We start from the raw sequence: 27190 nt of genomic DNA on the forward strand, positions 1-27190 counted from the left end.
CGGCAACGTCATGCGCACCGTGGACTTAATTTCACACCACGGGTGATCCTGGTATCACTGTACGCAGATGACCTAACCCTGTATGTCAATCACACGGTGTCAAACTTGGACCCACTTAACCACAAAATCACTAGGTTCGGTGGCCTCTCGGGTGTCACGATCAACTGGGGGAAGTCCATGATCTTCCTGCTAACTACGGCCACTGGTGAGTTCCGGTCGGAGTTTCCATTTAAATGGGCAGACTCCCCTGTGAAATATCTGGGTATTTTGATCAGTCAGGACCCTGACGAGCTCTGGCATTGCAACTATGGTAAATTGATGAAATGGCTAGAGGGCCGGCTACACCTGTGGAAATCGCTCCCGCTGTCTTTGGCGGGCTGGATCTCCATCACCGAGATGGTAGTACTGACCAAGTTTAGTATATGTTTTTATCAACCTCCTGCGACCCCTCACTACAGAATTCAAGAAAAGACTCCGATCAAATCTGATATCTCTGGTATGGGTGGGAGGGCAGCCATGAAACGCATGGGAGATACTTACACTTCCGTTCCAGCAAGGGGGACTAGGTGCCCCTGACATGGAACTATTCTACAACTGTGTGCAGGCCCAGTACGAGTTCCATTGGATCTTTCCCACTCAATTTATGGCGCATACTGCCCCAAAGAGGGACCAGGCAGATGGAGTTCCATTGCATATGGTACTGTTTCGGCAGCAACACTGCCCTAGGCCCGGGAACAATACGGTAGGCTGCACGGTGTGAGCATGGCAAGACCTAAGACACAGGGCACGACTAGACACAATGTTTGCACCCTCTGTGCCAGTCATTTGATACCCAGCATTTCCTTTCATGGCTGAAGCAGGGACCTGTTGACGACTGCAGAAGTTACAGCTCCACATGCTAGGTAGGGCGTTTCCTGACAGTGTGTTTATTAGCTTGCACAAGGCACTGGGAGATGACCACACAGGACTGGAGGACAGATTGACCTATTTCCAGCTTAGAGCTGTGATGCGCAAGGCTTTTGACTCATTCCCGATATCGCCACCGACATTCTAAGTCCTTGAGGACTTCCTAACCAACCTATCCCCTCGAAAACTAATTACTCGTCTATACTCGGGTGTGCAGTGTGAGTCTCCAGTGGGTGCCCTGCCGGCACGGCATAAATGGGAGGAATGCCTGGGAGCCCCCTTTGATGAGGGAGTGTGGGAATATTGCTGCGCGCAATTTAGGGAACTGTCACCCAATTATAGACTGTGACTGATAATTTTCAAATTCATTCATAGACTGTATAGGACCCATGTCTGGATGTACAAAGCAGGTCTGTGTGATGACACATGCTGCGTGCACTGTAGGGTGCTGGGTGCCTCCTTCCTGCATCTGGCGTGGGAATGCCCCGCGGTCATGCTGTACTGGGGGAACATATTTGATACACTGGAGGAAGTGACAGGGAGCAGATGTGAACGAACCCCTCTGGTTGCCTTGCTCAACTATCTGTGCGATGTGCCCTCTGAAACTCGTAAGTTGACAGCTATGCTTCTACTACTTGCTAAAAGGAGAGTGGCGATTTGCTGGGGCCGCAGGCGTAAACCCTGGCTGGCTGATTGGCTAAGGGTCGCAGCATTTTCCATAACCAGCTATTAGAGTTCTGGGAACTAATGCCCATGCAGGCGCGCCCCAAAAATATTTGGGAACCGCTGCAAAGTTACCTTGCTACTCGACAGCCCGACCTGGCAGAGGCCCCCATAGATACCGGCTGAGCGGGCTTTGCTTGAATGCTCCAGTGTGATGAGGGTATATTGCTGACTGTTTCACATCAGATGGCCAGAGAGACCCCTTACCTCCCTCCCTCTCTTTATTTCTCCCCCCATATTTTTCTTATGCTCTGCTTCTGTATATGTTTTCGTTATAGGATAGCTATGTGGACTCTTGTAATGCAGAAAGAGCTATTCCTGGCATGGATAACTGAGTAGCCTTGCATGGCTGCATGACCATTGGAATGCAATCTGCTATGCTGGACTAGCAACACATATAGCATATATTCGCAATGCATGAAGACGCTGCATTTGTTATATTGTTTTTTCTTTTATGGTCTATCCATCCCTCCAGATGCGCAGGGGAAAATATATGCGTATTGCATTTGTTGTTGATCTATGAATAAAAAGAGAACGGTACAGTACATTACAATAATCCAGTCTAAAAATCATTAGGGCCTGGACTACTGTCTTCCTGGCAGCCTCAGGGAGAAGATCCAGGACCTTGTGTAGCATTTTTATAAATGTCAAAGCAGACACTGGCCCCTGGCAAGAATGGCTATCTAGCTGTCAAATGAGAGACCCGGTAGTCACCGCCCTTGGAGGAGGAGGAAGTCAGTTTGTGACTGTGTGCCATAGGGATAAAAGACGTGAGAGGAGGGACAGGAAGTGTATCTTATCTGCATTAAGTGCATAGATATAAACAACTATCAGCATCCTACACATAATGCAGAGTTCCTCAAAGCCCAATCTACCATGCTTGACCATCCACGTATTAAGCACTCTGCAGGGAAGCCTCTGCAAAATGAGACTAGCCACTCCACATTTCCTGGATGCTCTGTGAGAGAAGGAGGGCTCCCCATTTGCTCCCACAACTCTGCTATTATTCACCACCTTGCCTACCCAATCCTACTTGACCTGAAGGGACTCCTCAGGAGAGAGAAGGGATTCTTGACTATGTCTACATGCTTTGTATAAAGGTAGTGCATGACCTTCTCCCTTTTAATATATAATGATAGATGGTTACCATCCCAAGTGAACAGCATTGGGGGCTTGGACATCCCGAGGTGTTGTTAAGGGCTACAACAAGGGTCTCAGATGTGTCCCCGAGCACAGAAGGGAAAGGGCAAAGAAGAGCACAGGGTTCGCTCCACCCCCCGAAGATAGAGAACCTCTTCTATCACGCACATAGGACTAAAAAATCTTAGATATGTATGACTTCTACAAAATAGCGATCTGGAGCAGGAAGCGGTGACAAGGGAGGATAATAGATGGGGAAGGGGTAGTAAAAAAGAACAGTAAGGAAAGGGGAAGTAACTTTTTAAGTTGTAAGTTAGTCCCTACGTCCCTCTAATAGCATCAGTCCAAACCCTGGCCCAATTATAAGGGGATCCTAATCCCTGGACAATCGTTTGAGGAGCAAAATGTTGCTTGGGATGCAAGCTGGTGAGACCCCCATAAGGAGCGTAGTAGGAAAGGGAGGCGGAAGAAGTGAGAAAGAGTGGGGGTCTAAAGGGTGCATACATACTAATGCAGACACACTCGAGAAAGGTGCCCAAAAGGACTAAAGGGAAACGGGGTAGGATCCTGAACAGCGATTAACTAGAGAAGTGGAGCACAGCTACCCCAAAAAGCCCACCAGCTCAGGCAGGGTATAGGCAACAAAGTAAAATGAGAGAAAAAGGTTTGAAAAACATCTCCCTTAGCTGTAGGGGAGGAGAGGAGAGAAAAGCACACACCAATCCTAAAAATCAATCTTAGGCATTACTTTCCCATCTGGACCCCCTGAAACCTACAAGGCTCTGTCTGGTGGAGTCAGGTATTCTGTTTATCAGATGAGTTTTCAGTGACGGCTTGTGAGTTGATCAAGGCTTGTCTCTGTACTTGTAAGGAGACTCCACTAACTGTTATAGACTGGCCCGGTACAATTTCTTACATAGCTAAGCAGTGATCTCTGTGACTTGGAATGAGGCCAGGGAGGCCTACAAGGAGCAGGTTCCATAGCTGTGGATGTGTCATGAGAATCCTTCATGGCAGAGACATTAATGTTGGAGTCATCCAACAAATCTAGAGAGGTCGCCAAGTCATCTAGATCAGAGAAGCCCCTGGTCTTACTGTCTGTAGTTACCAGCATGCACACAGTGCCCCGGGATGAAACTTGAGATCCCAGTGGTATCGCCAAGGTCAGAGGACCAGAAATTTCTTATCTTTTATACTGGCAACAAAAAGTAGTAAGTGGAGAAAGGGATGCAACTGCTCTTGAAGACCAGTAGGTCCTTGAATCTGCATGCCATCTACAGATGTGTCCTAGTAAGTGGATGGTGAAGAGCATAGGCTATGATCAGTCAGGGAGAGGCTTGCTGGGTGGAAGAATGAGCGTGGATACAGTGAGCTCTTTGAAACTTCAAAGGCTCGGACAAGTTAAGACTGAGAAATTTCAGGAGTATATCTCATGGAAAGAAGGGCATGTCTTCCTTCTCCGTCCCCACCGGGACATCGTAAATGCAGAACATTTTACTCTGTGACCTATCTCTGTGGTCAGTGACCTTGTGTAGAAGAAAACGAATATCCCTACCTCAGTCAGACAGTGCATCATAGTGGAATTCCACACTGTCAAGTCGCTGCCTCCAGTTGTGATTGAAATAAAGCGCCCTCCTGTTGCAATGACTTAATCTCAATGATTATAATAGTCATTTTTGAGCTCATAGCCAACAGCGTTGATCCAATTGCAGAGATTTCCTTTGGAAGTGTACCTATTTCAGCTTCATTGGTGAAGGGGCAGGCATTGCCTGAACCGGTTTAGTGCAGCTGACAGTTTCAGAGAATAACAGTTGACAAACCATGGTTTGGTGAGACTTCCTAGTGTAACCACAGAGAGACTCTAGTTGGCACTATGGAGGGTGATGGGCAGAAAACAACATTTGGGATGAGAGGGTAATGATCAGTCAAAATCCACCAGTACAAAGGTTGCAGTCGTGAAGAGCCATTAAGGTATTTAGTTAGGCCAATCACAAACAGGAAACAGAGCCTGGAGTACAAAAAATTCCATAATGGCTGATTACGTATGGCGGGAGCTGCATCAGTCCAAGGAAGACATAAGGGTAGTAGGGACGCACAGCGCTGGGCACAGAAAGAGGCAACTGGGTGGCAGCATGGTATCCCAGTAAGAGGCATGCAGGGAGTATCTATACTGTTGTAACCAATTCACACACCACAGCACTGTGAATTCCTGCAGACTCAGGATCCAGATACGGCAGGCCCAAAGTACCCAATGATGCTACTTTCATCCTCAGGTGGGCACCAGTGTGGCTAAAAGGCACTAGAGACTGGAGAAGGTATCCTGCAGAGAGGGTCTTGGTGCTGTAGAAGACTAATGAACTTGTAGGAGAGGATGTCCTCTGGGTTTGGCATCAGTGGTGGAGAACAAAGCAACTGTGGAATCTGGGACCAGGGCTCTCACACAAAACCATCCTCCATTCTTTTGAAGAAGTAAGTTATGCAACTTAGAGCTCCCAGTGCCAATCGTGGGAGAGGAGTATCAGAGTCAAACCCAAAGAGATACTTTCCATCCCAACACACCCCTCCCAGGGAAGGCGACCACTGCAGGTGGTAGGTTGAACCATCAAGGGGTACGCTTGGTATCCAGGTCTTGACACCTCAGGAGTAGGTAAAGCTGGGTCACTGCCTCTAAAGACGTGCATCTTCCTGAAAAGCAGGCAGCATCTCTTCTGACATGGGCCTTCCCAAGCCCAGGGTCATAGGGGGTGGCTCAGAGACCTTCAGGAGGTGGCAATGAGGCACTCTTGCCCCAGACATCATCTGTGGCCCAACCAGGGCTGCTTATGGGAGGAGAGAGGCGCACCCTCACCTGTGATCATGCCATACCAAGATGGCGGCTGCCACTGAAAATGCAAGGGCTGCCACTGATCAAGTCGAGCTGCTCCCTCGCTGGTGTGAAACAAACCCCTTATGGATTCTGGAAGCAGGGTCTGTCTCCAGCACTGCAGATAAGTGAACAGGTAGACCCCACAGTTGGCAACAGGCACAGGTAGGCTGCAGCAGAGCTTCATAGTCAAGCAGCCATTGCAGTTGGCTGTAGCTCGCCCCCTCCAAGATGTGTGGATGTTTCCCGTGAATAAACATGGAAACAAAATAGTTAAGAATCCTGAACAATGAGTACAAATATTTGTTTTACAATTAAAAGAAAGTATACTAATCTTTAAAATAGTTTCTTGTTATGTCTGTGCAACGTTCTCTTCCTTCTACAGTATTGTGTGGTACTTATTATGCATCATCTAGATTTTCAAGGTTAGTCTATAGTGAGAGTGCATTTCTTGTAGCTGTGTTGTGCAGCATATCACAAATTGCAATAATCTTACAATTTACATCTGGTGATTACAGAAGGACACCACCACTTTTATGCAGACAACTGAATCTGGAATTTAGAAGTCCAAAGGTGTGGTCTATTGCTGCCCTTGTACATCTTTGAGCAACATTTCTCCCATTACAATCTGTTTCTGCACTGAGGTATGGTGTCACCTACAAGACAAAATGTTACTATAGGAAAGTGGGATATTGGTTTAGGGGGGGTGAAACCCTACACAAGCAGCAACCCCAATTATTGCCAGGGTAAACACACACAAACCCTCAATTAACCTGTGCTCAACCCTCTGGTAGCTTGGCATACAAGCAGTGAGGCTTTACTTAGAGGCAATGTGTAATGTATTTAAGCAGCACTTCAAACAGTAATACAGTGCAAACACAACACAAGAAAAATCCCACACCAATTTTGAAAAATATGTTTGAACATAATGAATTATTTGAAACCAAAATGCCAAAAATCCAATAATTAGAACCAGAGCTATCCAATTTCAAAGATTTACAGTAAGTATAGTGCCTAAAAGCGCAAAGCACCACTCTTGTCTATCTGGTTGTTTGAGACTGAATGAAAGTCAGAACAACTGCAATGGAGTGTGTGCCGAATACAGGGAACAGGTTAGTCCCACTGAAAGAGTTACTTTCTAAAATCCGGCACAAAGAGTTCCTTTCGCAGTGGAGGGGACAGCAAGGAGCAGGAATCGCATTGTGGATGGTCGTCGATATTGATCACAGAGAAGGCTGGGTTTCATGGATGGTCACCGCTGTAGCGCCAATACCCTGCCGGGCATCATGAACGGCCGTTGCTGGAGTTTCTTATGTGCAGCCATCACAGGCTCTCAATCCTGTAGCCTGAAGTACAGATTTCACGTTGCCAGTTGTCTCTGGCAGTCACTGGGTGAACAGGTGCGTTTGCAGTTGTGAAGAGCCCAAAACTTAAGGGTTTCCCCCTTTTCAATGAGGGAGTTCAATTAATGCAACTTTAGGGGGATTTAGGACCTGAGGGGCCCCTCTTAGGGATCAGGTAGTCTCTCCAGCAGGGGCCAGCAGGGATAAGGCAGGTCCAACTGCAAGTCCAGGCTGCAGGTCTGCTGGGCAGATGCAGGAAGACCTCTGGAGCTTGTTATGTTTAAGCCTGGGCATTGAACTATGCTCCGTTCGAGGAGCTTGCGAAGTTTAGGCAACTTCGCGATTCGCGCAGAGCGCAAAGTTGCAGATTGATACGCAATCTAGCGTGTAGCGTAGTAGTTTTGCTTCCTCGCGCGCTCAATATTCATTCTCGCTCGCGCAGTAACATCTTACCGTGATTCTGCGATCGCCAACTTGCTTTTCTGTCCGTTCGCGAGCGCCACGAGATTTGTAATATGGCTGCCCAAGCCCGCGAGAGTGTGCGAACGCAAACACGTCATTCGGGCGCGCGAGCTGACTTCCGGCGGCTGTCTTGGTAAGATCGCGATCCCGAACATGCAAAAACTACAATCTGGCGAAGAATATCTCGCGATCTTCATAAAACCTTCTCTAAAATGATCATTTTGCTCAGAAAAACTCCTCAGATTGTGATTTTGCTGTAGTCTTTTGTGTAAGGAGGAGTGCTTTCATTTTTTTAACTCTTTTTTTTCAAGAGGAAGGACGTGCCCCTGAGTCTACAACTTCCTGTTCCTGTCCAGCAGGCTCCTCCCAGTGCTTTGTGCATGTGCTGTTCACTTTCATTTGGATTTGGAGCTGGAAGGATCACTTTTTGTGTCTGTCTGCTGCATCATACCATTGGATTGGATTTATTTGAGGACTTTTTGATTTGAGATTTAATTTACTACAAGTAAGTTGGAGAATTGGTGTGTTTGTTTCATTGGGGCTTGTATTACCTACATTTTCCTGGGTTTTTCATTGTTTTTTTAAATTATTGTTGTGGCGGGTGGCCTGTGCTTTCAATAGGGGCATAGTTGTTTTTCTCTGCAATTTCAGCCAGAAGGGTACCCATGGGTCCATGTTTCGTGGTGTCTGTAGAATTTTCAATATCATGTAGGGCATGGATGGCATAGGATTATTTTAAATGCTAAATGTGGCTGTGGTGTATTTCACTGTTGGTGTGTGTGTGTGTAAAATACCTTTGTTGGATGTGTGTGCTTGATGTGTAACTTCTTTCCAATCCTTTCGTAGCCCTGTTGATTTTCATTTTTGTATTAAAGCTGTGTTGTTTAGCAGGCCTCCTTTGTCCGGTCATATATTATAGGCCTGCTTCAGTTCATTGTTTTCCATGGCCTGTTGTGACTGTGAGTGCCCATGTGGCTTGTGGCAATTTTGGCCTGCATTTCTTTTCTTTGTTCCCCTTGGCTTATGCTTGTTGTTGTTGTGTCCTCCCGGCCATGTGTGTGGCGGCCATTTTGTGAAGGCAGGCATTGTGCTTTTGCCATAGGCTTACATTGACTGTTCCAAGCTTGTGGCCTAGTCTGGCAGTAGGCCCAGAGGTAGTCAGCCTCAAATCTTTGGTGCGTTATTTAAATGTACAGTTTGTGTTGTCTGTTGATTTTTTTTTTTTTACACCATGGATGGCTTTGGATTTTATTGCAAAAGGTGTTTTTTTGGGGTGGTATAGCATTTTTTGGGTGTGTGTTAAATAAATAGGGCTTTTTAGCCAGTAGGTAACCCTAGGGATTCAGCTCGCGTACTTTTGGTAACTCTGCACAGCGCGATAACGCGGACTTACAGTTTTCATCATTTTCGCGCTCTCAATATGCGTGTTCGCACACGCGATAAAACTTTTTTGTACAGTTCGCGATCCCGAACACGCAACATTTGCAATCTGGCAAACAATATCTCGCGAGCAACATAAATCCTTCTCGAAAACGCTTTTTTTGTGCATTTTGCTTAAAAAACTCCTCAGGTTGTCATTCAGCTGTAGGTTTGGAGCACGGAGAAGCTTTTATTTTTTTGAAAATATTTTTATGAGAGGAAGTAAGTTCCACAGACACTACAACTTCCTGTTCCTGTCCTTTGTAATCACTTTATGGTTATTTGTGGTGTGTGGCCTGAGCATGTGTGTGGTGGCCATTTTAGGAAGGCAGGTATTGTGCTTTTGCCATAGGCGTACATTGACTGTCTTCCATTTCTTGTTGTTGTGGGTGTGTGGCGGCCATTTTGTGGAGCCATCCAAGCAGTGTGCTTGCTTTTGCCATTCTGTTCCAAGCTTGTGGCCTAGTCTGCCAGTAGGCCCAGAGGTAGTCAGCCTCAAATCTTTGGTGCGTTATTTAAATTGACAGTTTGTTTTGTCTGTTGATTTTTTTTTTTTTACACCATGGATGGCTTTGGTTTTATTGCAAAAGGTGTTTTTTTGGGGTGGAATAGCATTTTTTGGGTGTGTGTTAAATAAATAGGGTTTTTTAGCCAGTAGGTAACCCTAGGGATTCAGCTCGCGTACTTTTGGAAACTCTGCACAGCGCGACAACGCGGACTTACAGTTTTCGTCATTTTCGCGCTCTCAATATGCGTGTTTGCACACGCAATAAAACTTTTTTGTACAGTTCGCGATCCCGAACACGCAACATTTGCAATCTGGCAAACAATATCTCGCGAGCAACATAAATCCTTCTCGAAAACGCTTTTTTTGTGCATTTTGCTAAAAAAACTCCTCAGGTTGTCATTCAGCTGTAGGTTTGGAGCACGTAGAAGCTTTTATTTTTTTGAAAATATTTTTATGAGAGGAAGTAAGTTCCACAGACAGTACAACTTCCTGTCCCTGTCGTTTGTAATCACTTTTTGGTTATTTGTGGTGGGTGGCCTGAGCATGTGTGTGGCGGCTATTTTAGGAAGGCAGGCATTGTGCTTTTGCCGTAGGCGTACATTGACTGTCTTCCATTTCTTGTTGTTGTGGGTGTGTGGCGGCAATTTTGTGGAGCCATCCAAGCAGTGTGCTTACTTTTGCCATTCTGTTCCAAGCATGTGGCCTAGTCTGCCAGTAGGCCCAGAGGTAGTCAGCCTCAAATCTTTGGTGCGTTATTAAAATTTACAGTTTGTGTTGTTTGTTGATTTTCTTTTTTTTACACCATGGATGGCTTTGGATTTTATTGCAAAAGGTGTTTTTTTGGGGTGGAATAGCATTTTTTGGGTGTGTGTTAAATAAATAGGGCTTTTTAGCCAGTAGGTAACCCTAGGGATTCAGCTCGCGTACTTTTGGTAACTCTGCACAGCGCGACAACGCGGACTTACAGTTTTCGTCATTTTCGCGCTCTCAATATGCGTGTTCGCGAACGCGATAAAGCTTTTTTGTACAGTTCACGATCCCGAACACGCAGCATTTGCAATCTGGCAAACAATATCTCGCGAGCAACATAAATCCTTCTCGAATACGCTTTTTTTGTGCATTTTGCTAAAAAAAACTCCTCAGGTTGTCATTCAGCTGTAGGTTTGGAGCACGGAGAAGCTTTTATTTTTTTGAAAATATTTTTATGAGAGGAAGTAAGTTCCACTGACAGTACAACTTCCTGTCCCTGTCCTTTGTAATCACTTTTTGGTTATTTGTGGTGGGTGGCCTGAGCATGTGTGTGGCGGCTATTTTAGGAAGGCAGGCATTGTGCTTTTGCCGTAGGCGTACATTGACTGTCTTCCATTTCTTGTTGTTGTGGGTGTGTGGCGGCCATTTTGTGGAGCCATCCAAGCAGTGTGCTTGCTTTTGCCGTTCTGTTCCAAGCTTGTGGCCTAGTCTGCCAGTAGGCTCAGAGGTAGTCAGCCTCAAACCTTTGGTGCGTTATTTAAATTTACAGTTTGTGTTGTCTGTTGATTTTTTTTTTTTTTACACCATGGATGGCTTTGGATTTTATTGCAAAAGGTGTTTTTTTGGGGTGGAATAGCATTTTTGGGGTGTGTGTTAAATAAATAGGGCTTTTTAGCCAGTAGGTAACCCTAGGGATTCAGCTCGCGTACTTTTCGGAACTCTGCACAGCGCGACAACGCGGACTTACAGTTTTCGTCATTTTCGCGCTCTCAATATGCGTGTTTGCACACGCGATAAAGCTTTTTTGTACAGTTCGCAATCCCGAACACGCAGCATTTGCAATCTGGCAAACAATATCTCGCGAGCAACATAAATCCTTCTCGAAAACGCTTTTTTTGGTCATTTTGCTAAAAACACTCCTCAGGTTGTCATTCAGCTGTAGGTTTGGAGCACGGAGAAGCTTTCATTTTTTGGAAAATATTTTTATGAGAGGAAGTAAGTTCCACAGACACTACAACTTCCTGTTCCTGTCCTTTGTAATCACTTTTTGGTTATTTGTGGTGGGTGGCCTGAGCATGTGTGTGGCGGCCATTTTAGGAAGGCAGGCATTGTTCTTTTGCCATAGGCGTACATTGACTGTCTTCCATTTCTTGTTGTTGTTGTTGTGTGGCGGCCATTTTGTGGAGCCATCCAAGCAGTGTGCTTGCTTTTGCCATTCTGTTCCAAGCTTGTGGCCTAGTCTGCCAGTTGGCCCAGAGGTAGTCAGCCTCAAATCTTTGGTGCGTTATTTAAATTTACAGTTTGTGTTGTCTGTTTTTTTTTTTTTTTTACACCATGGATGGCTTTTATTGCAAAAGGTGTTTTTTTGGGGTGGAATTACATTTTTTGGGTGTGTGTTAAATAAATAGGGCTTTTTGGCCAGTAGGGAACCCTAGCAATTCAGCTCCCGTACTTTTGGTTACTCTGCACAGCGCGACAACGCGGATTTACAGTTTTCGTCATTTTCGCGCTCTCAATATGCGTGTTTGCGCATGCGATAAAGCTTTTTTGTACAGTTCGCGAGCCCGAACACGCAGGATTTGCAATCTGGCAAACAATATCTCGCGAGCAACATAAATCCTTCTCGAAAACGCTTTTTTTGTGCATTTTGCTAAAAAATCTCCTCAGGTTGTCATTCAGCTGTAGGTTTGGAGCACGGAGAAGCTTTTATTTTTTTGAAAATATTTTTATGAGAGGAAGTAAGTCCCACAGAGACTACAACTTCCTGTTCCTGTCATTTGTAATCACTTTGGTTATTTGTGGTGGGTGGCCTGAGCATGTGTGGCGGCCATTTTGTGGAGGCAGGCATTGTGCTTTTTGCATAGGCCTCCAAGCTTGTGGCCTAGTCGTACAGTAGGCCAAGGGGTACTACTCATCAATCATCACGGGTGCACGGAATTTAAACAACAGTTTTTGTGTTGTGTGTTAAATTTCAACATCATGTATGGCTTTGGATTGAATTGTAAAATGTGGCCTTTACTTTTTTACGGGGTAGATTTCACTTTATGGGTGTTGTAAATAAATGCTTTTAGTTTTTGTGTATATGTTCGTTGTTGTTGCTCCCTGATGCTGCATCCATCCCATAAGATGCACACATTTTTATTTAGGGCAAACAGGCTAGACTACATTTATGTTTTTGTTCTTTGCTATTCTTCTTCCTGAATGTACGCAGTACAAATTCAACAGGATCCCTGGCCTTGTCAGTCTCTTAATGGCTGGCTATACTGTTATTGTTCACTGATAAAATTTAATAACTGTGACCACCCACTAGACACTAGACACTAATAAGTTATATATTATATCATGAATCTTTTGACTGATGTTCTTCTGGCTTTTTTGCTTTTAGGTGCACAAAAGACAGAGGAGGTGTGTCATCATCATCACCGTTGTGGTGCTAGACCGAGGTCCTGCTGCTGTACACAACGTGGCCTGTGAGTGATCTGACCAGGCATCTCTGCAACTTGTGCAACTGAGTGCTTTTTTGACATCTGTCGAAGATGCCCCCAAAGAAAGCAGGTAGCAGGTACTCCGGTACCAAGAAAGTTGCCATGGACAAGAAGGAACAGAAGAAGAAGGAAGTGTTACTTAAGTCTGGTGTGCCTACCAAAACCTTTTTTGGTACACCAAAAATGACGCCTGCAGCAGCGGTGTTGGGGGGCCAAGCTGGGGGCAGCACCTCCATATCAGTGGGCCCAACCCACCAACCCAGGCCCAAGCAGATGAGTGTAGAAGAGGTAGCCAGCCTTATGGTGGAAAGCAGTGATGCTGAGCCTGAACTAAACTTATCGCTATCTCAAAGAAGTACACAATCAACGCAGGAGGGAACACAGCAGATAAGTGGTCAACAGCCGCAGCCACCTCCCGCAATAGTACCTGTTGTTCCTCCCGAAGTAGGGGCAGTTCAGGAAATTGAGCCTCATGCAGAGGAAGAAGAGGAAGCCACTCCTTTTGAAGTTCCATTGGCTTCCAAATCCCCAGCAAGGAAAAGGAGGGTTAGTACATCAAGTTCTTCACCAAGCCCCCCTTCTGATCATCTAGATGCCACTTGGAAGCCACAAACTGAGTCTGAGAGGGAAACACATCACAAGAGCAGGCATGGGAAAAGGAAGGTTCCAGAAAGCCTTACACTTATGGATGTTGATGTAGAAGAGCAGGATGATGATGATGATGATGAGCCAGTCATCACGAACATCAGTCCCGGACCTGAGGAGATGGAGACCAACATTTTTACACTATCCAAAATGGCTGCGAGGGATGTAGCACGCATACCTCCAACACAGGTAACACCAACACGACCTCCAGCTTCCATATTTACATTAGCAAAGGGCCGGCAGCGTCCTACATCCAGCACAAGCACCACCTCAGCAGAAGTAGGTAGTGGTACTGCACAGAGTCAAATTCAACACACACCCTCCAGTTCATCCGGCATTGGAAGTGGGAGTGGCACCTCCAGCAGGAGATAAAAGTTAAGCTCCCCAGTGTGGGACTTCTTTACGGTTAGCGGAAAGGAGGAGAACATTGCTATATGCTCCATTTGTCATACCTCTGTTAGTCGTGGTAAGCTTGGTACAAACTATGGTACCGGAGGCCAAATGACCCATCTGAAAAACCACCACATAATCCAGTGGGAGGAGCACCTTAGTCTTATCAAAACTGGAACCATTGCTGTTGGGCATAAACGAGTAGAAAGTCCGCTCACGGTGGAACAGGAAGAAGAGGGAGACATTCTCTCTGGTAGTGGTACACAAAGTAGCCCTGTCCCCAGCACTGCAGTGGTAACGCCCACATCCTCAGCCACATCTCATTGGCACAAGAGTAAGAGTCAGCCTGAGACACCAAGGAGTACTGCTGGCCAAAAAAGTGCGACGTTGACCACAGGAAGGAATACCATGCAGCCTACCATTCTTAGCATGTTTAGTAGGCCGGAGGGGCAGTACGAACGAACCACCCGATAGCACGTTTGTACAATGCAAAGCTGGCTAAAATGTTAGCACTGGACCTTCTCCCTTTTTCTTTTGTTGAAGAGGTGGGTTTTCTTGAATTTGTGACCACCATCTGCCCAAAATGGAAAGTTCCCAGCCGCTACTATTTCGCAAGAGTTGCTGTTCCAGCACTACATCACGACGTGCTGGAATTGCTTGGAAAAGCCTTAAAACAGAGTGCTGTTCAGAGTATACACCTGACAACAAACATGTGGACCAGTTGCCAAGCCATTGATTACATGTGCATCACTGCACACTGGGTCTCTTTTTCGGGTGTTAAAGATAAGATATCTGACGGCGTTGTTGACACCGCTGAGATTTTTAAAGACACTCGCAAACATGCAACTGTAGCCATGTTTGCTATGGAGAAATCTCATACTGCTGCAAACATTTTGGATGAGTTTAACAGCAAGGTGTTTGAGTGGCTGCGACCAAGAGTGCTTACCACTGGTTTTGTTGCCACGGACAATGGCAGTAATGTAGTTAGGGCCATGAAAGATGGTGGCTATTTCAGGGTGCCATGTTTGGCACAGTGCATTAACATTGTTGTTCAGGACTTTCTGAAAAATGAAAGCAAAGTCAGCAGCTTACTGACCACCTGCAGAAGAATATGCACACATTTCAACTATTCTTTTAAAGCCCGGAAGCAGCTGAGGGTCATTCAACGTGAGCATAAAATGCCAGTCAAAGCACTCATCCAGGAGGTGCCAACACGTTGGAACTCAAAGTATTACATGCTTGAGCGTCTGTTTGAGCAGTACATACCACTTAATGCTTATGTCATGAAAAGGTCAGGGGATCCTACTGTGAAAGGCATGAGAGTTGAGATGGCCCAATGGGACCTCGTCAAATGCCTGACAGAGATGCTTCTTCCTTTTGAGGTCTTCACACGTGAAGTGAGCAGGGAGGACTGTACTATGGGCCAAGCTATCCCATTGTTGTACATGCTAGAGCAAGAGCTGAAGGAGGTGTCAGAAATGTACGCAGGTGTGGATGACAAAGTAGACGCATATTATTTGGCAGACACCTTAGTCGCTCGCTTATCTGACAATACAAGGATTCAAAATAACATTGTGTCACATACACATTACATTACTGCCTCAATTTTGGATCCACTTTACAAATTATTGCTGCGCAGTAATAAAGTAATTCCTTTTTCAGAAGTGGATATTGCCCAGTACAAAACTTTGATAGCTGAGGAAGCCACTGACTTTGAAAACGAAAGGATCTTAATTAGAGGCCGCCCCCCCCAGGGCAGAAAAAGTACTGCAGGGCACCCAGAGTCAAGTTCTACTTCAGAGGCCAAGAGCAGTGCGTTTGCCTCCCAGCAGTCAACAACACTGCCAGCAATAACATCAACAGCATCAACAGGATCATCAGGCACATTTAAAAAAACGGCAGGTGATTGGTTTCTACGGAAAGTGTATTGTACGTCCATGACTGATGCAAAGGCAAAAGAGGCGCAGGAAATCGGAGCACCCCTGAACATTGAGCGGATGGTTCAGTCCTATCTAGATGACACAACAGAGGTCTTCATGGAGCAAAGCCCATTGGTGTATTGGTATGGGAAAAGAAGCCAATGGCCAGTGCTCAGCAGGCTGGCGATAAAGTATGTGGCTTGCCCTGTTGCAAGTGTCTCTTCAGAGCGTGTTTTCAGTGATGTTGGTGCCATTGTTACTGTCAAAAGGATCAGTCTCTCACCCAAAAGCGTTGAGAGGTTAACCATGATCAAAATGAATCAACACTTTATACCACCAGAGTACAAAATACGTGAATCACAGCAGGAAGAGGAGAGCGACTTCGATGACATAAGTAGTGGGTTGTTAGACGTACTTCTGTCCGAACCACCAGAGTTTGAGGACGAGCTCCCCTGACAACTAGGCTTTCAAATTGTTCTCCCTTCCTTTATTTATGTGTGACTGTGTATCTGTTTTTCTGGTTCAAAATCTAATCACAACAAATCCATCTACAGTCTCCTCTTTTTATTTCCCTATTGGAGTTGCACGTCTGTGCATAGCTGTCCACTCCACTCATCAGGGTCCTGCTCCATCTTCCTTACTCTCCCTAAGTACATTTCAAGCAAGCCAGACATTGGATGGAGATGGAGAATAGTACAATACATTTTGCCTCTAACAGTCCCTCCATAAGAAGTGAAACGTGACTCCAGCTATATTCCATTTTGTTTCCAAGCCGAAAGAAACTTATCACTGACTGCCAGAAGGCTAGGCAGACATCAAATCAGACAGCCAAAGAGAACACCAAGACAGGTAATGAGTGATTATTGTGAACGATGGTGGCATGCATTGCATTGGATGCTGGCTGACTACAAAAAATTGTGGATGAAGTAGAACTATACTAGTTTATCGACAAAGTAAAAGTGACTCAGGTGTGGTGGCAGTTAATGTTTCCTTGTTGTTTAATAATAACCACATTGTACTCCTACCACTGCAGGTGCCGGCCAATATCCGTTGCAATTTTGTAATATGGAATATATTATAAACTTAATCAGTCACTACAGACTGAGTTGGTGTTGGAGAATACGTACCACACGGTCATCATCATGATGCTGCTGAGCATACTATCTTTGCACACAGTCAGTTGGATCGGAGAAAATTGATGGAATAACTGCGTTTCATGGGCTGACTTAAAAGGTAAACAGTTTGAACAAGAACCACAGCAGACCTAGGCTAGATGTCCGTGTAGTGGTGTGTACTGGAGTAGAGTGTAGTGGTATGAGGGACAGTGGTGCATTGATTTAGTCACTTCATTTGGAAAATGCTAGGTTGCTGCAGTGGATATGACATTTCTCTGGCTCGGTCAAAATGTAAGTAAGGGGTAGGGTGCCTGGCCTGTGCCGCGGTTCTCCGGTTCTGTGGCTGCGCTGGCTCCTGAGTCCTGTTCCGTTGTTGTTGTACCTTAATGCTGTAGAGTAGACACTATGTATCCTATCCAAGCTGCCTCAGTCTGAAAGTGTTCTCTCCAGAGTGTTGTCTTCGCGTCTTGCACTCCACTGTAATTGAGTTTATTGTTTTAAATGCAGTAATTTGTCAATACCCCGTTTGTTTTTCCATCGACACTTACAGGCCGGCCTTTAACCTGTGCTATAGTGGGAGAAACGACTCACACTTACCTTACCAATCCGCATCAGGCAGGCAGTGGTACCCAAGATTGATGTGCGGAGTGTCCATGGAAGGGAGGACCAAGAGGAATGACGAGAATGATGCAACTCCACATTTGGACCAGGATAATTCAGTAACTTTAGTATCATTCATCATTTGTCTTTAAATTTATTTGATTGCTTTTTTCTCTTCAATCATTACGACTGTGTGTTGTGGTTTGTTTGGTAATTGATCCCTACAACTATTTTTTAATTTCCTTAGCTAGCTTGAAAAATAAAAGTAAGCCCGGTACAGCATGTAATTGGGTTTGGTCTGAGCTATGAGGGCGGCAGACAGGCAAGGCAAATTTCAATTTCTTCCCTGACTGTACTGTCTCATTGGGTAATAGCAGTTATAGTAAGTACAACTCATTATCATTAACCATCAAGTTCTCTTCCTCAGCATGCATGCATTTGCTTTTTCTCACTTCATACTTTGATTTCTTTGATAATGGATCATGGTCGTCTTACAAGATTGTGTTTTACTTTTGTTGTGTCCATGCATACTGTCTGTTTTTCTTTCTCAAACCTTTCCCAAACCCCACTTCCCATCCATTCTTCAATCCCTAACCCTCTTCCCCCGGGCTGTGTGATTTATATTGAGGTGTGATGTGATGACTATGTACACCAATTGATCACACGCTTGCTGGGGCAGATGTGGTGAAAGCAACACTAATTGAATTTCAACTAAGGCAGGGCAAGGATCTTCTTCTGCTTGCCCACCCATGCTGTAGTTTACTTTGTGTTCTGTTCTACTACTCCTCCCACAGTCTCTCAGTGAAGTGACTTTCTCTTTCTTTTTTCAAATGCTATTGCCAGTGTCTACTACTACCACCACAATAATGGCATCTTCTCCGTCAATTTGGGAAACCAACCATGCAGCCATCAGTGTGCCGAACTTCATCATCAATCACAGGTAAGATAAGTTTGGTGGGAGGTATGAACTAGGAGGAGAGACTGACAGTACTATTATGACAATTAAAAATAACTCATTGAGGGGTACTGCATCTAACGGTTTGTGTGTTACAAAATCGGCAGATCTTTTAAATCAAACACTGGCTGTGGGCATGCAGCAGCACGGAAACAAAGTAACAAACCATGTAACTTACATTGAATTCTGAAAACTGTAACCCACCACAAAACATTAACATCGTATTCATAAATAGAATAAAATATAATATCCCCTAACAAAAATAAACTATCCCACTCTGACCTAACCCACCCCCCTCCCTAACCCCAACCAATGTTCAAAAAGAAACGAAAGTGAAGAGTCCCAATGTCCTAAAGAATCCCCAACGCCCAAAAACCCACCCACCAACAAAAGGAATTAAAAAAGGGGCAAACGACGAGGTCCTCTATTGTCGGCGGGCCTTAAGGTGTTTGTCCAGCAGGATCTTTACCCGCTCCTCCATGTTCTCCTCTAAGCAGGCCATCCGGCAAAGCAGCTGGCAGCGAAATGCCCTGCAGTTACATGCAGGGTGGGGGGCAGCAGTGCTTGAAATCTAGGCGCGGCGGCGGGCGGATGCCGGACCACGGCGCTGTGAAAGTGGAGGCAGGGCCTGACTGGGACCCGGGGCATTGGAAGAGGCTGCAGCTGCAGCCGCCTCCTCCTTCTCCTCCGCCTGAGCCACCAGTCGGCGATAATGTTCGCAGATGGCCTCCAGTTTCCGGCGCCGGGCCCTAGCGGCCAACTCCTTCCTTGATGGTTTAGTGGATGTGGAAGGAGTATCTATATCAAGAAAGAAAAAGAACATGTTGTAGCCAATACTCTTAGCAAAACAGAAACACTAAAATCATTCAACACATAGTGTCACAGTACATAGTTCATAACATTTGTGATTTGGTGGTAAGTATCTCTAATCCTACTTCCTTGGACTCTAACATTTGTGGGAGTTTCCGACATTATAAATATAATCGTACTATGTACTCCGGTACACCAGTCGTGTTGTTCTTATCTGTAGTTTAGCCCAATTACATAACCTTGTTGTAGCCAGCATGCCAGCTCCATCAGCTAAGCTTGCACCCAAGAGAAACAGATATGAGCCACATGATGCAGACTCACGTTAGTTTTATTTACTACTACTGTCTGCAGGTGGGGAAGCTCATATTTTTGTATGACGCCTTACGGCCGTTGGCACTGGTCATACTCTGTTACATGAGGGCAAATGGCATGAACAATTTCACTTACACCCTGCCATGGGTACTACAAAAAGGCTGATTATTTATCTGATCCAATGATCATTGCTTATATTCATATTATAGATGCTAATACGATACAACATCAGGTTGGTAGCGGTCGGTGGTGGGAGTGCTGCCGGGCGGTGAGTCGGTGACGTGGGAAGGTGCAGGGTGGGGATAGTAAACTATGGATTAAGGACAATCACAGGTAATTAAACAATACATTCGGCGCTGCAGTGCGCACCTTGAAAATAATTTTATTTATTTTTATGTTGATTACCTGTATTTGGCCGTAATACACAGTTTACTCGCCAGTGCCACCCACCCATCCCCTCCTCATGTCACCGCCCGCCAACACTCCCACCACCAACCGCTACTGCAGAGGGTACTTTGCTTTCATTGATTGTGTAACCAATAACCATAAACAACAGATAGGCCACCCTTTGCAGGCTGGCTGCCCCAATCGAAAATACATTAATAATAATAGGTAGGGAGTGGTCCCCAGAGTGGGAGGAAGGGGTTTCCGCTTGATAATATAGATATATATAAATATATATGACGTGCTTGCAAACTACTGCAAGTGTACTGTATTCTGATAATACTACCTATATTCCCCTAGGCTTTGCTACTGTCGCGCAGTTTCTTTTACATTTTCTTCAAAGTAAGAATCTCCAGTGACACTTTCCACCTATACTGTCTCTTGATGATAGTACATCCAGGCATACATCCATTAAAGTAAACGTTTATCCTTCTTTTTTATATCTCTCATACTTAGTTGGTTTCACTAACAACCACCCATGCTTCCGCTCCTTCCTTGCTTGCCTTGGCTTTGAATTTGAACCAAACAACGCAGATTTTTGCTATCTAGCACTATCCACCCATACTGTTTCGCCCACCCAGGCAGGCATTCTTTCACATTCCACCCATCCTTCAACAACCCATGCATCTGATCTGATTACTATCAGCCACCTATGCATGCTTCCAACAACATATCCTTCTCTGCCAGTCAGTCATATTATTTATCTTGCCCGTCCTTCCACCCTTAGTTCTTTCCCTCTTTGTTCAAGAATCAACACATCCATCAAGGTCATCTGATCTGAGTTTGTCTTCTCCATAAAACATTCACAGCTGATTTTGGAGTCAAATAGAAGAGGCCATTGGTTACTCTACTCACGCTGCTAATGCTAAGTAAAGGGTGTCTTCTTTAACCGTTGTATAATAATAAGTCGCACAGTACAGTGAAATAGTGAACACACTTCCATCTAGCTGTAATGTCAAGAAGTAATGAATATAACTTACCGCCACCGGCCACTGCTGCTGGATCCCCCCTCTCTCTCCTGCAGGTGCCGCCAGTTCGCCTGCCCCCTCCGGAATGGCCGCATCGCTGGCCCCGACGGCACTGGTGGATGGTAGTGTGCCTAGAAAAAAACATCGCAAATTTTTAGATGCCTGGAAACCTCCCCCTATTTTAAGTGTTCACTTGGAACATTGAAAAAAAAGTTAATGCAACATACATCAGCACTAGACAGTAAGTACAGTCAGTAGACAGACACTAGTAGTGATATGGTTCCACTTCCTAGGGTCATCTAGTCCTACTCTACTCTTTTGAAAGTTAGCCTAAGCCATGTGTAACCCTTTTAGATTCATCATGTTGACTACTACTCTTTTGGCACATATTTAATTATACCTGCCAGCTTATTGACATGTGCAGTAGAAGCCTTTGAGGCCACTTGACTGTTGCGTACAAGTGAAGAGGTCGAAAAAAAATCAACTTATTGAGTTTGTTTAGTTCATATTGCTTAGCCATCACATACATGTTACACTTTTTGCCATGACTGCAAAATGCGTGCATTCACCAGTATACTATTTAACGGCTAACTCGCAGCATTTTTCTCATATAATAGGCGGAAGATTCCCTTCTACAAAAAAGAGATTTACAGAGCATATTGGATGCAAGATGATGTAACCAGTATTTCTACGTTCTACGGTGAGGGGTCTTCCAGAATTCAAAAGATCTTGGCTCTTGTTCTTGTTGTCATGCACTTGTAAATGTTTACTGTTTTAATGTTAGGCATTTTGCTGGCTTATTGACTATGGCTGTAGTAAATTAAATTTCATATTAACGATGTACAGAGTTTGATACTTGTTTCAAATAAACCTTTTGAACTTACACATAGACTCTGTGGTATTTGGTGTGGTGGGGTGGACTTACACAAGTGAGTGAGCAAAATGGTGTTATTATGTTCTGGGTTGTCTGTCTCAGTCATCATCAACATTGTGTATCTTCTTCGTGAGGGGGGGTCGGAAGTGGGACCCTAATGTGAGACACTATAGCTAGTTGGTCAGGGGATCCTGGGTTCTTCAGACTGAGGTGTGATCAGTAAGGTCCAACCTCCCATCAGCAACATCCTATTTTGTTGTGCATAGTTCTGTATGTGGCTCTGCAGAATCACTAGACAATAGTAGTATTATGTACTATCCGATCAAAAATACTAGTCAAATATCTGGTTGGCCATTTTGTTTCTGGTAATTGTCAAAGCCTCAACATTGAGAAGACTTGAAGAGGACAACCCAAAGGATAGGACACAGTGGCTAGAGCTATTGGTCAATCAGAGTTTTATTATTCCGAAGAAAACCTTCTATAAAGAGTGGGCAACTGTGCAAGCTTCGCTACACACAGAGTAATAATAGTAATAGTAGTAGTAGTAGTAGTAGTAGTAGTAGTACAGAGAGTCATAGCAGAGGCAGTTAGAAGCAACTTAGTTAGAGGCAGGGATAAACAGAATTTGGAAACAGATAGTCAAGGTCAAAGAAGTAAGCTTTTGTAAAAAATAGAATTAGAAAGTGGAACCATAATTTATAGTTCGGAAAAAAAAGATGCAGTAAAATTTAGGGAAATATAAATGTCAATATAACCACTGGAGGACTTACTGGGGCCAGCAGCAGGAGCCTCGGTAGAGGAGCGGTCCTGCGGTTCCCCCGCCGACTCCGACCCCGTCTTCTTGCCCCTGGGTGGTGCTGATGATCATGTAAAATATAATAAAGAAAGAGACAAACATTAAGGAGTGCTGTGAAACAAATAATATTAAATCATTTGGAAAAATAAGTCAAACAACATTTTAGGAAACAAACAACAATTGCAATAAAATTGACCTATCTAATCAGATGGATCGACTACTGGCTTCTTCCTGCATTCGCAGATCATCTACTTATTTATGAACACTCCAGTGTTCCATAATCATTCTAATTACAATACGAAGCCTAGTAAGTACCACCTGACCTACACCACCTATTCCAGACGGGCCAATTGTTCACTAAGTCTGCATTTCCATTTTTTTCAGCCATCAAATGCATAGATGTGATGGAGGACACATGCATACATTAGTGCATACATACATACAACAAATTGTGGGTTGGTTGCATGATTCTGATCTAGTTCTGCTACTGACTGACCATGCTAAGCCTATCACTCACTAAACAAAGTACAAAAGGTTCGACGGAGGACTGGGGTAAGCAGCACTCAGTGACAGAGGAGGCGTCACGCAGACCGCATAAAACAATTATTAACTTCTACTAACAAACTAAACCTAGTATCCAATATCCATCCACCTCTATTTCACAGTAGGACAATGGAAGGACTAGAGTCTCTCTAGCAAATCGCATTACCTAACTTCAGTTCTGTAAAATAAACTCTTACATAATCAGCATCAGCACAAGCTAGCGCAAACTAAGTTGCAAACAAGTAAGAGTACCACCGTGTACCTGGGTCCTTAAATCAAAGAACATTTTGCTTTTTGGAACGTAATTTACTAGCAACGCTTGGCACGCAGCAGTAATCTTGTTGTTCATCAAATTTAATATACGCAATCAGTTACTCACCAAGCCCGACGACCTCGACACCTAGCAGGTCCAACAGGTCCTGCTCCCGGTCCAGGATGTCGGACCACCGGTGGGCTAGCGGATTGTGGGTGCGCCGGATCCCAGATCCTGCCGCCTGCTGCCAAGGTCAAGGGGAGGAGGCGCTGGATGAAGAAAACAAGGGCCGCCACCTCCTCCTCCACAAACAGTTGCCGGGCCTGCACCCCTGCAGGACGCATTCTGCTGCAAGGCAGGCGGCCCTTCTCTGCTCCTGCAGGTCCCTTGCCCTTGGCACTCGGTGTGCCCTTGGCCATGGTTCTGGGATGGGTGGGAGGCGGAAAAGAAAAGTTAGAAGGGGGAAAAAAGTTAGGGGGAAGAAGATAGAAAAAACTTTATAAAAGTAACAAAAACACAGTAAAAGTAGAAATAAAATGCAAAATATAAACTTAGGCAAAGAGAGAGATAGATAATACAAAGACAAAGGATTGCAAAGATAAAGGGAGGATACAAAAGTAGGCCCACAACCATAGCATAGAGTGAAAAACAAGATGGCCACGCCCATTCACGACCGCGTGGGTAAGTTTGCGCGATATTTCTCGCCAACATGTACTATTCATCGCGAACAAGTAAAATGCGCTCCCGAACACGTCAATGCACATCGCGAACACGCTATCCGCGACCCGGAACAGGAAATAAGGCATCGCGAGCGGGCGGGACAATTGAAAAACAAGATGGCCGCGCCCGTTGGCGACCGGATGGGTAAGATCGCGAGATATATCCCCCGAGCATGCCAACAGCTCCCCGAACACGCTCACCGTGCTCCTGAACAAGAAAAAGCCATCGAGAACGGGCGCACCAAGCAACTGCGCAAGCTCGCGAAGCTACGCAAAGGTCACGTAGTGCAAGAACATCTTCGCGAAGCTTTGCGAAGCGCGGCTACGCAAACTACGCCCAGGGTTAGTTATGTTGCTGTAGCTCAAAATAGCAGGTCATTCAGCTGACCCTTGGAGTCATGTCTGCCTAAAATGAAGGGTGCAGGTAAAGTATTCCTTCTTAGTAAGCAGGGCAGCAGAGTGGCTGTCCTTCTAACAGCCGAGCAGCACAGCTGCCCTTCTGTAGTATCCATTGGTCCAGAGGTGTTCTGAAGAGTTGGGTCTGAGGGTCCATTATTTATACTTGATGCCAGCTTTGAAGCAGGAGAAGGTTCTGGATGTTTCTACCCCCTAGGCGTTTGGAATTTCCTGTCTCCCTGCCCTGGCCCCAGCTTGTCTGGGTGTACAAAAGGCTAGTGTCATACCCTTTGTGAGTGTGCTGAGGCAGATGCTTTGTGATGTGTCAGTGTGGTAAGTGGCAACTGTACCCCCCTATCTAGGCAGAGATGGCCCATCCTGCCAGCACCTATTCATGCTTTGTCTCACTGTCTGGGAACAATACACAAAGACCAACTGCCAACTATATCTAATCATGTGACCCAAGATAGAGGCTTCAGGTACTAAATGATTAAAAAAAGAAAATGCTGACTTTATAAGAGTGGCATTTTCATAATAGTGACTTCAAATCTGACTTTACCATGAAAGAGAGTTTTAAAATACAATTCTTTAGACACCAAAACTGTCATTCCTACCTGCTACCAATTGAAAGTTATCACTTAATAAAAACAATAATGTAACTATAAAAAATTGGGTTTCTGGTTGACAGTGGTATGCACCCTGTCCAAGCACAAACCACAGTCCTAGTCAGTGTACGTCAAATATACACCATAAATTAACCTCTGCTCACCCTGGTGTAGCTTGGAAACGAACTGTCAGGCGTAATTAAGAGGCAATGTGTAAAGTATATGTGCAACACTTCAAACAGTACAACAGTGCAAACACCACACAAAATCATTCCACTCCAAAGTAGAAAATTAGCTCTTAATTTAATTAAAAAAACAAGACCAAAATGACAAAAATCCAATCAGTAGAAGTCAAGATATGAGTTTTTGAAGATTAAAAGTAAAAATAGTGCTTAGAAGCAATAAGTGCCTATTGGGTCACACTGAACCGGGGCAAAGTCAAGAGTTCAGGCGGACTGCGATGGAGCGTGTGCCCGGGACAGCAGCGAAGCAAGGCCATCTAAACAAAAGTACCTTGATCCTCATCGCAACAGCGAGATTTGCGATGCAGCCAAGCGATGCGTCGGTGTCGATCCCACAGTTAAGGTGATACGGCGATATTCTCCAAGCAATGATGACAATGCGCTGGTTCTGAAGACGAAGTACCGGTTAAGATATGCGTTGCTTCGAATTGCAATGCGCCGGGTTTCACCAAGTAGTTGAGGGGATGTGTCGGTCATCTATTCTGCAGCAGCGGCGATGCGGTGGTTCTAATGCATCGGTTATGATGGCAATGCACTGGTTCCAAGAGTGATGCACCGGTTCTGTACCTGCAACAGCAGCAATGTGTCGACACTGCCTCATGCAGCAGAGGATGCGTCAATTCCACTGGAGCAAGAACCTGGATCCACTTCCAATTGGCCTGAGTCATAGAACAGGAAGCAAGCCAGTATGCCCTTGAAAATCACTATGGGTTCAAGCAAGAGTTCAGTTCATGCTCAGCAGGGTAGAGGGTAGCAGACAGCAGGGCAGCACAGCAGAAAAGCAATTCTTCCAGAGGAGCAGTCCAGCAGAGTGGCAGTCCTTGCAGCAGCACAACAGTCCTTCCTCCTGGCAGGGTATCTTCACAGGTCCAGTACTTCAGCATCTATTCAAAGCATGGTGCCAGCGACAGAACCATCATCTCCACATACTGTTCTTTTCATAGACATTGGACCAAAGAGCCGTCTGTCCCTAACCTAGACTACCAATAGTGCACTTCCTACCAAGCATAAAAGATGTCAGAGAGCAAGAAAAGCACATCCCCATCAGATCTTCAACCCAGTACTATCATTTCTGGCCCAGCGAGCTCTACTAGGCCCTTCTAGTTGTGGAGTTGGACTTGTTCCAGGGGAAACTTTTGCAATGCGTAAGGTGGTGGTAGAAAGTTTGCTTTCTCTTTTCATTACACAACTGGGGTTGATTGAGGAGCTCATCACAGTATTAAGGTTACACATCCTACTATTACAACTAGCTCAGTGGTTCCATCTACTAGAACTATGTTTCCTGGGGCTTTGTGCTTGGTCCCTGATACTCTTACAATTGACTATAACCCCATTCTTAATTGTCCTAATGCTAGCCATTCGTGCAGCTCCTCTTTATCACACCACAACTTCTTACAATCTTACAACACTGACAAACCTGAATTGCTAATGGGCCCTGCAATGTGGGAAGGCCTTCTAAATTAGACGGGGAACCAATTTTGACTGAGGCTTCTGGCCCTGCGTTGGGCCTGCTGCCAACTCAGCCTCAGTTGATTGATCTTAACAACTCAGCAATTAACTTTGGCAGTATTCGATTACTTAGATCTTTATCAGGAAGTCCCTCCCAATTTTAAGGGGGCATGAGGACACAAAGCAAAGAGGGGGAGCCCCCTAACTTAGTGACCATCAATTTACCCCAGCATGTTGCCCTTACATGGTAGTAATGACCTGTCATCATCAGAAGGTTTGCTATTGTCTCTCCTTATTATCAGTTCGCATGGCTGTCATTTAGAGGTGGATCTGATC

The sequence above is a fragment of the Triturus cristatus genome, chromosome 2_2, assembly GCF_964204655.1.
Source record: "Triturus cristatus chromosome 2_2, aTriCri1.1, whole genome shotgun sequence".
NCBI classification, from domain to species: Eukaryota; Metazoa; Chordata; class Amphibia; order Caudata; family Salamandridae; genus Triturus; species Triturus cristatus.